Below are 7,090 nucleotides of genomic sequence, written 5' to 3'. Positions count from 1 at the left end.
CTAAGTCATAGGTGTTTTCTGCAAGCAGGAGCACTAGTTCATCCTGCTTGTTCCCCATGCTCCTAGCATTAATATATAGGCACTTGAGCCCTGTGACTGGTGCCTTTGCTGCCCCCCAGCTCTTAGTCCCAAGGGGCCCCTCATTTCTTACCTGCTTATTGCTTACCTGTGCTGTACTGCTGCCCACGCCATGGCTTGCAGGTTCCCAATGTTCTCCTTCTTCAGGCTGGGCTGTCCTTGTGGGTACCAGATGGTTTGGTGGTCCACAGCTTCCCCCGCCCTCATCTTCCCCTCCCCCCGACATGGAGAGTCCTGGTCCCTGAATGCTGAAATAGGTGCCCAATCCCAGCACACTGGGCCAGAGGAGTGTCGGGCCCAAGGGCCCAATCTCAGCACACTGAGGCTGGGAGGGTGTGGCGCTGGATCCCAGGGCCCAATGCTTGTGTGGGGGGCCTGGAGGGAGTGGTGCCAGACCCTCAGGACCCAATCTCTACATGCTGAGATGGGATGGGATGGTGTCAGGTTCCTGGGGACCAATCCCAATGGGAGGGGAATCCCAGGCCCTCAGGGACCAGTATCAGTGCATGGGGGCAGAAGTGGGTGTTGCTGGGCTGCAGGCCTGATCCTAGCATGCAGAGCTTGATCCAACTCGCAGACTGGCTCCATGCCACTCATCTGGCCCATGGGGCCAAAAGGTTGAGCTCTACTAGCATACACAGAGACGAAGCGGGGAGCTCCATGTGATGTTTGCCTGTGTTCCATTTGCTATTATGCAAATGTGGGGCTTAGATAGAAAAGACCATTCTTGGGAAAAATGGGATATTTGTCTATGGTATTCTGGCCTTTGTGAATATGGGACTCAGAAACGTGGAGCTTGTTTCCCACTCTGCTCCACAGTGCGAGTGCAGAGCTGGGCAAGGAACAGGCATCTTAGCCTGTTCCCCATCCAGCTGCATGCTCACGGAATTTAGTGGGGAACATGCTCCCCAGTCCCCACCAGCAGGGAGTTCCCAGTGCCAGCTCCACACTGCTAGGCCAGCACTGGGAGACCCTCATCTCTCATCACCAGCTCTTTTACTGCGGGGCCAGTGCTCGGAGACCCTTATCTCCAAGTGCCAGCTCTGCAGTCATGGAACTGGCACTGTAAGATAAGGATCTCCTAGCCCCTCACTCCCCAGTTGCAATGGTGGAGTGGGGGCTGGGAAATAAAGATTTCCCAGCCTACATTTCCCAATTGTGATCTTGGAGCAGGGGGTTTGGAGCTCCTTGCTGCTGGGGCAGGGGGACATAGTCCCTGCCCACGCTCCAGTTGTGAAGCCCGCTCTGGTAGGAGAGAGCTCCCGTGGGTAGGGAGAAATCTCCTGCCCCCTGGTGGATGGCTGACCGGGAGCAGATTTGCTCCTGGCCAGTCATCTACACGAGCACTACTGCGCCATTGCTAATCAAAAGAAAATTTGCTACTTGCACTTGCAGGTAGCAAATTTACTCTCAATTAGCAAGGTTTACTGTGATTAGCGAGGTTTAAGCACGTGCATGTGTAGATACACATATTTACTTTGCAGTAAACTATGCTACTGTGCAGTTAGCATCTCATGTAGATAACTTGCAGAACTCATTGCCAGATGTTTTAGAGTAATAATTCTTCACCAGGCTGTTGCAACCTGCCAGGGTTAGGTATGCAAACACCTACATGTGTTTCAAAAGATAAATCCAGAGATTTAAAATAGAAATCCAGTGTCAAAAACATTCTGATCTGCTGTGGTCTTTTGTAGCAGAAAAATTGCTCTATTCTTTTTTTCTGTAGTTGAGAAACAAGTAAAAGCTAAGAGCTGGCATTTTCTGATGAGTGTCTTGTGTCTAAAATAGTAAAGAACCATTGTTTTAGAGGCTGATAATTCAACCGGTTCAAAAGAAGACTGGACAAATTACTGGATGATAGTACGTCAGTGGGTATTAAGCTTGATAGGTTTAAAATGTCTAAATTAGGACTTCCTACACCTCTAAATGGTGGAAGCTCCAATGGAAGAGGAATAGGGGCAGATCAGTCTGTATAGACCTGGCATAAATACCATCTCCTTTAGCTTTCTCTCTCTGCTACTGTGAGATACAAGATACTGAGTTAGATGGACTTGTGATATGACCCTGTTTCCATTTCTTCCTTTCTTATGACAGATGCAGATGGTATTAGTGTGTCTTCAGGAATGGCCTAGTTTTTACCTACTATTTAAATTTGTCTTCAATGCAGAAACCTATCTCTTAAAACTGAATTTGTTAAGAATGTCTTTGTGTGGGGTCATCCAAATGGATTGAAAGGGGTTAGTACTGCTCTACAGATTGCACAGCTGATCAACATGGGCAGTAGTTGAGCTGAGAAATTCCTCTTTATTGTAGTCACTTTTGTAAGTGGAGAGGGCAAAAGTGGAATCTTTGCTTGAGTAGTAGCAACTGTTGCTTTCTGCATGGCAGGACCTTCAGGGAAAATGGCAAGCTCTGACTTGTAAATTAGATCAGAAATCCTGGTAAAGGAGAAAGGGAAAACTACTCTTGAAACTGCCTGAAGGTGTCTTCATTTGGGCTTCTTGTGTCCCGCCAGTATTAAATAAGTGGTTATTAGATTGTAGTTCAAGAAACAAGCTGCTGCCTCGCATTAGCTATCACCCTGCTTTGATATTTGGTGTTGCATGGACTATTGGACAGTCCTGGGCTAGATTGTGGTGGAACAGGTCTTGCACTCTGAAAACCTCGGGCACCTTTGGCCCCAGTTTGCTTTGAGCAAAGAATGGAGACTTGCACTGTTGTACTGTCATACTGTTTGCCTCCTGACATTTTCTTCCTTGATTTGCTGTGGGGTGTTTTGTTTGTTTTGATTTTTCCCTAGCACATTTTTGGAAATTGCTGTTTATTTTTATTTTTTCTAATTCCCCTTCTGTTATCCCTGATTATTCCCCCCCCCATGTTTGTTCATTATTTCTCCTCTTCCTCTCCCCCACCAGCCTTTTTTTTTTTTTCAATGTCAAGGTTTCATCTTCTTTGAGTTGTATTGCCTGGCTTTTTACTTTTCTTTCATTTATTCTAGTTTTCTACCATTCCCTCTGCTTTCACACTGTGTCACACACTCCCTGTCTGTTTATATGTGAAGGATTCTGTGTCTCACTCTTTCAGTCTGTTTCCCACATCCCCTTCTGGTCTACCCTAAAATTTTTTGTTCCATTAAATTCTCCGCCTCCTCACCAGCCACATGAGTACACCATCTGTTCATCATTTCCCCTGCAGGTTGCTGTCTTTTCCTTAATGGACAAGGACACTCTCGCTCTGACATACACAAAAACGCTCTGTCCTCTCGCACACAAAAACAGTTCTCCCAGAGAACTCTTGGGAATACCTTGAAACTCTGACCTCTTCTTTCAGTTTCTTTACTCGCTAGTTTGCCTTCTCTTGATTTCCCCCCCCCCCCCCCCCCACCTAAAGTCTTACATTTTTCCTATCTGTACTCAGTAACCCAAGAAATCAGGGCAGGAATTACTTTGTCCTTTGTTCCTGACTCTAGAGGATTTCCATGGCCGCCTAATCTGATGGTGAATGAAGACAAGCAAGCTGAACAAGTGCAGAGGCATCAAAATTGACTCCTTGTTCCATTCGTATAACCTTGGAGAACCTTTTTCAAAAACTTTCTTCAAGTAAACCAGTGCAACTCATAGAATATAAGTGTGTTGGAGTACAGAGGCAAGAAGGTGCGACATTTCCATCAAAGGGCATCTTTAACATGATTTCACATGGGAAAAACTATTATAGAAAAAAAGGACGTGGGGAGAGAGGGTGCAGTGGGGAGGTGTACTTTTATTGGACCAACTACATGGTTGAAAGATATTTTAGACAAGCTTTCAAGTATTTTGTGCTCAAAAGTATGTCTGAAAAGTCTTACAACCATGCAGTTGGTCCAATAAAAGTATTTTCCCCCAAAATACCTTTCTCTTGCAAATTTCCTGAACCATCACAGCTACAACATCACCCCAACACTACCAAAGCTATTTCAGGTATCTATTCATAACCAGCTAAAAAGATAGCCCTAGTGAAAAGAAATAAATGCTTTTAAGTTGTTATCTAATATAATTGTTTCCTCTGAGATGTTTGAAATAGTGTTCCTTTTTTTTTCCTGTTGGTAAGGCTTTCCCTGAGGTTTCTCTCAATTAGGTATCTTTAACAGAACATTATTCTGTGACTTAAGGTTTGAGGTAAATCCATTTGCTTTAAACTTGATTGTCTAACTCCCACTCTAGTTTTTTTCCAATATCTTATTTTACATATACATTCTTGTTTCCAAAGAAAAATAACCAGGATGGTGTAGCTTGAAGGCGTAATCTCTTTGGGTGCCTGTAGATGTGCTAGGAGGCTGCTCTGATGCACTGTAATTACAGTGTATCAGAGCAGACTCAATTAATCGAGTCTGCTGTAGCATGCTAATTAGTGTACTCCAGCCAGCCTCCTTGTCCTACATATCAGTGTCCCTGTGCTTCAAAATGGCATTGGGGGTGCTTGAAATATAGCTTGTTTGACGAGCTTTAGTTAAAGCACCCCTGCTGCCATTTTTAAGCGGAGGGATGCTGATATAATAGACGCCGTGGTGCTTTAATTAGAGCGGCTATTGGAGCTGCTCTAATTAAAGTGCCCCCGCCCATGCTTGGAGTACTTTTAAAAATGTCGTTTAGTTGTATTTTGCTGTAACTGTCTAATAGAAATCTGTCCCTGTATTTGTGCAAAGCTACAAAGATGCAATGTGAGATGTAGATGTTGAACTTGAGGTGTGTGATAATCAACGTAAATAACATTCATGTAAGAATTTAAAATGGTCTTGAACTTGGGACGCAGGCAAAAATGCATGTGCCACTGCTTGTTGACCCCACATATGCAGTTGTTTTATTTATGTGAATCAATTACCGCAGAGGTGTAATAGAGTAACTGTGTACCTTGGGTAGTGACTCCACACAGGGCAACACTGGTTGGCATGTGCTGGCAGTGGTGCTGTGACTGGTCCCCAGTTTCAGCAGCATCAATTTTTGTGCCACTTTTCCAGAGGTGGTACCCAGGGCAGGTGCTCTGGTCATCCCATCTGTTATGCGACCAAGTCACAACTAGATAATAGAGGGGTGCTTGCACCCGCTAATGTGCCACTTGTCGTAGCAGGTTGGAGTGACTACATGCATAAATTCTGTGTGCAGCTGCAAAGCATATTTTTGTAACTGTTCCTAAGTGACAGGTTGAAAATTTGACTCTTCTGCCAACATTTATAAGTATGAAAGAAAAAAAGTTCCAGTCTCTCAGTACAGGCAGTCCTCAACTTACAACATTTCGAGTTACAACGTTTCACATTTACAACGTTTATAAATTGACACCCTGTTTCAATTTTCTGACGTCAGTTTTGACTTTACAATGCTTGATCCACACCAGTGAACAAGTTCACTGCCCATCTCCCTGGAGAACATCTGTCCAAACTTCCATGGACATTTTTTAAAGAAAGTAGACAAACCTCAGCCAAGCCTCCTGAAAGACTTCATTCAAGAACTTTCAAAAAGTCCAACCAAGAGCCCTTCAAAAAGTCCAGCAAAGTCACCTCAAACAAGTCCTTCCAAATCAATATGATTGCTATTTATAATAGAAATACATTAATGTAGTTATATTCTTCTTCTATAATTGATTGAGTACAAAATTCTGGGTTATTTTTGGTGAAAATAGGGTATTGGCCCTTGGTTCAGCAACCAATTCCCTATTTATAACATTGTTTCCTATGGGAAAATTGGTTCTGAGTTACAATGTTTCGATTTAAGACGCAGTTTTCAGGAACCAATTGTGTCATAAGTCTGAGGACTGCCTATACTGAAGCAGCAACTTAATCAATGATTGGTTCCTTTTAAATGCATGTATTTAGAGCCTGCTGCCCCATGTGCAACCCTCAGGAACAATCCTGTGGAAGACCTACCAGGTGCAGAAGCAGCCATACCCCTTTGTCTTCAAGGAGCTACCTTGTTTTTTTGCTTCTCCCCCTCAGCAGTAAGCCCTTTATGCCACTTAAGAAGCACAGCTGAGAGGAGTTGGGTAGAAAGGGGATGCATCTACACCCGATGCTACTGTGCAGTAGCTTGTTGCTACTGTGCAGTAGCCTTGGTGGGCCCTAACCATGACTCGCTGCTACTACTGCTCAGTAGTAGTGAGCTACTGCACAGTAGTGTCTGAAAGAAACCTGTGGGGATGGTACTGTGCAGTAATGCCAATTACTGCACAGGCAGTCTGCCACTTGTGCAGATGCAGCTAGGAGGAGTGATTCTTCTAACATTTTCAGGATTGTAGCTATGATAAGGCCACTTCCTAAGGCCACTTCCAACTTGACTGCTGAACTGTGGCTGGAAAATTATTCATATTTTTGTCAACCCAGAAGCAGAAGCATTCATTAGTCTATATAGGGAATTGTTATTGTTAGATACTGAGGAATAGAGGGAATAAGGAAAAGGGGGCTAGAAGTAAGGAGGTGGATAAGAAGGTCAGTGGCTTATACTGTGGAGAGCAATGTAGGGGATTGGAGGAAGAGTTAACTGATTTTCGATTTGGGCAGGATGCCTGGTATTGCAACAGTATGGGAACTGGGACTCATTAGTTACTTTTTATGTCACATCCAAATATTGATTATGCATGTGATGATGTATATGCCTCATTGTATTATTAATCCACCCTTATTAGGCAACCTCCTGTCAGAAGGCACACAGTGAGCAAATCGGATATACTTTTGTTAGAAGATCATCTCTGTTAAGCAAATAACTTTTGATTAGTCACTTGGGTGTTCTCTGTAATATCATCCCCATAAGTATTTTAAATGGATGTTGCAAAATTGAACGTAAACAGCAACTCAAGCAGGCTAAAGAAATTTGTGTCAAGAAGGATATATTTTAAGTTTGATTGGGTTGTGGTTATTCAAGAAATTTCTTCCAAACGTATCTTCATTGTTCATTATTATTGCCAACAAATGGGAAATGTAAGTAAAGGCTCACACCAAATGGACTTGGAGGTATCCACTCAGATGCAACACAGACTGTTTCCCCAC

The 7,090-nt window shown here is 43.7% G+C and overlaps 1 protein-coding gene across 1 annotated transcript in view; it reads left to right on the top strand.

Moving 5' to 3' along the window:
• The window catches only part of SPON1 (spondin 1), a 376,259-nt gene that overhangs the window by 129,345 nt on the left and 239,824 nt on the right, over positions 1–7,090 (top strand). The window lies entirely within an intron of this gene.

This window comes from Alligator sinensis, unplaced genomic scaffold (assembly GCF_000455745.1).
Source record: "Alligator sinensis unplaced genomic scaffold, ASM45574v1 scaffold1072_2, whole genome shotgun sequence".
Taxonomy (NCBI): domain Eukaryota; kingdom Metazoa; phylum Chordata; order Crocodylia; family Alligatoridae; genus Alligator; species Alligator sinensis.
This window is presented reverse-complemented; position numbering and strand designations above follow the sequence as displayed.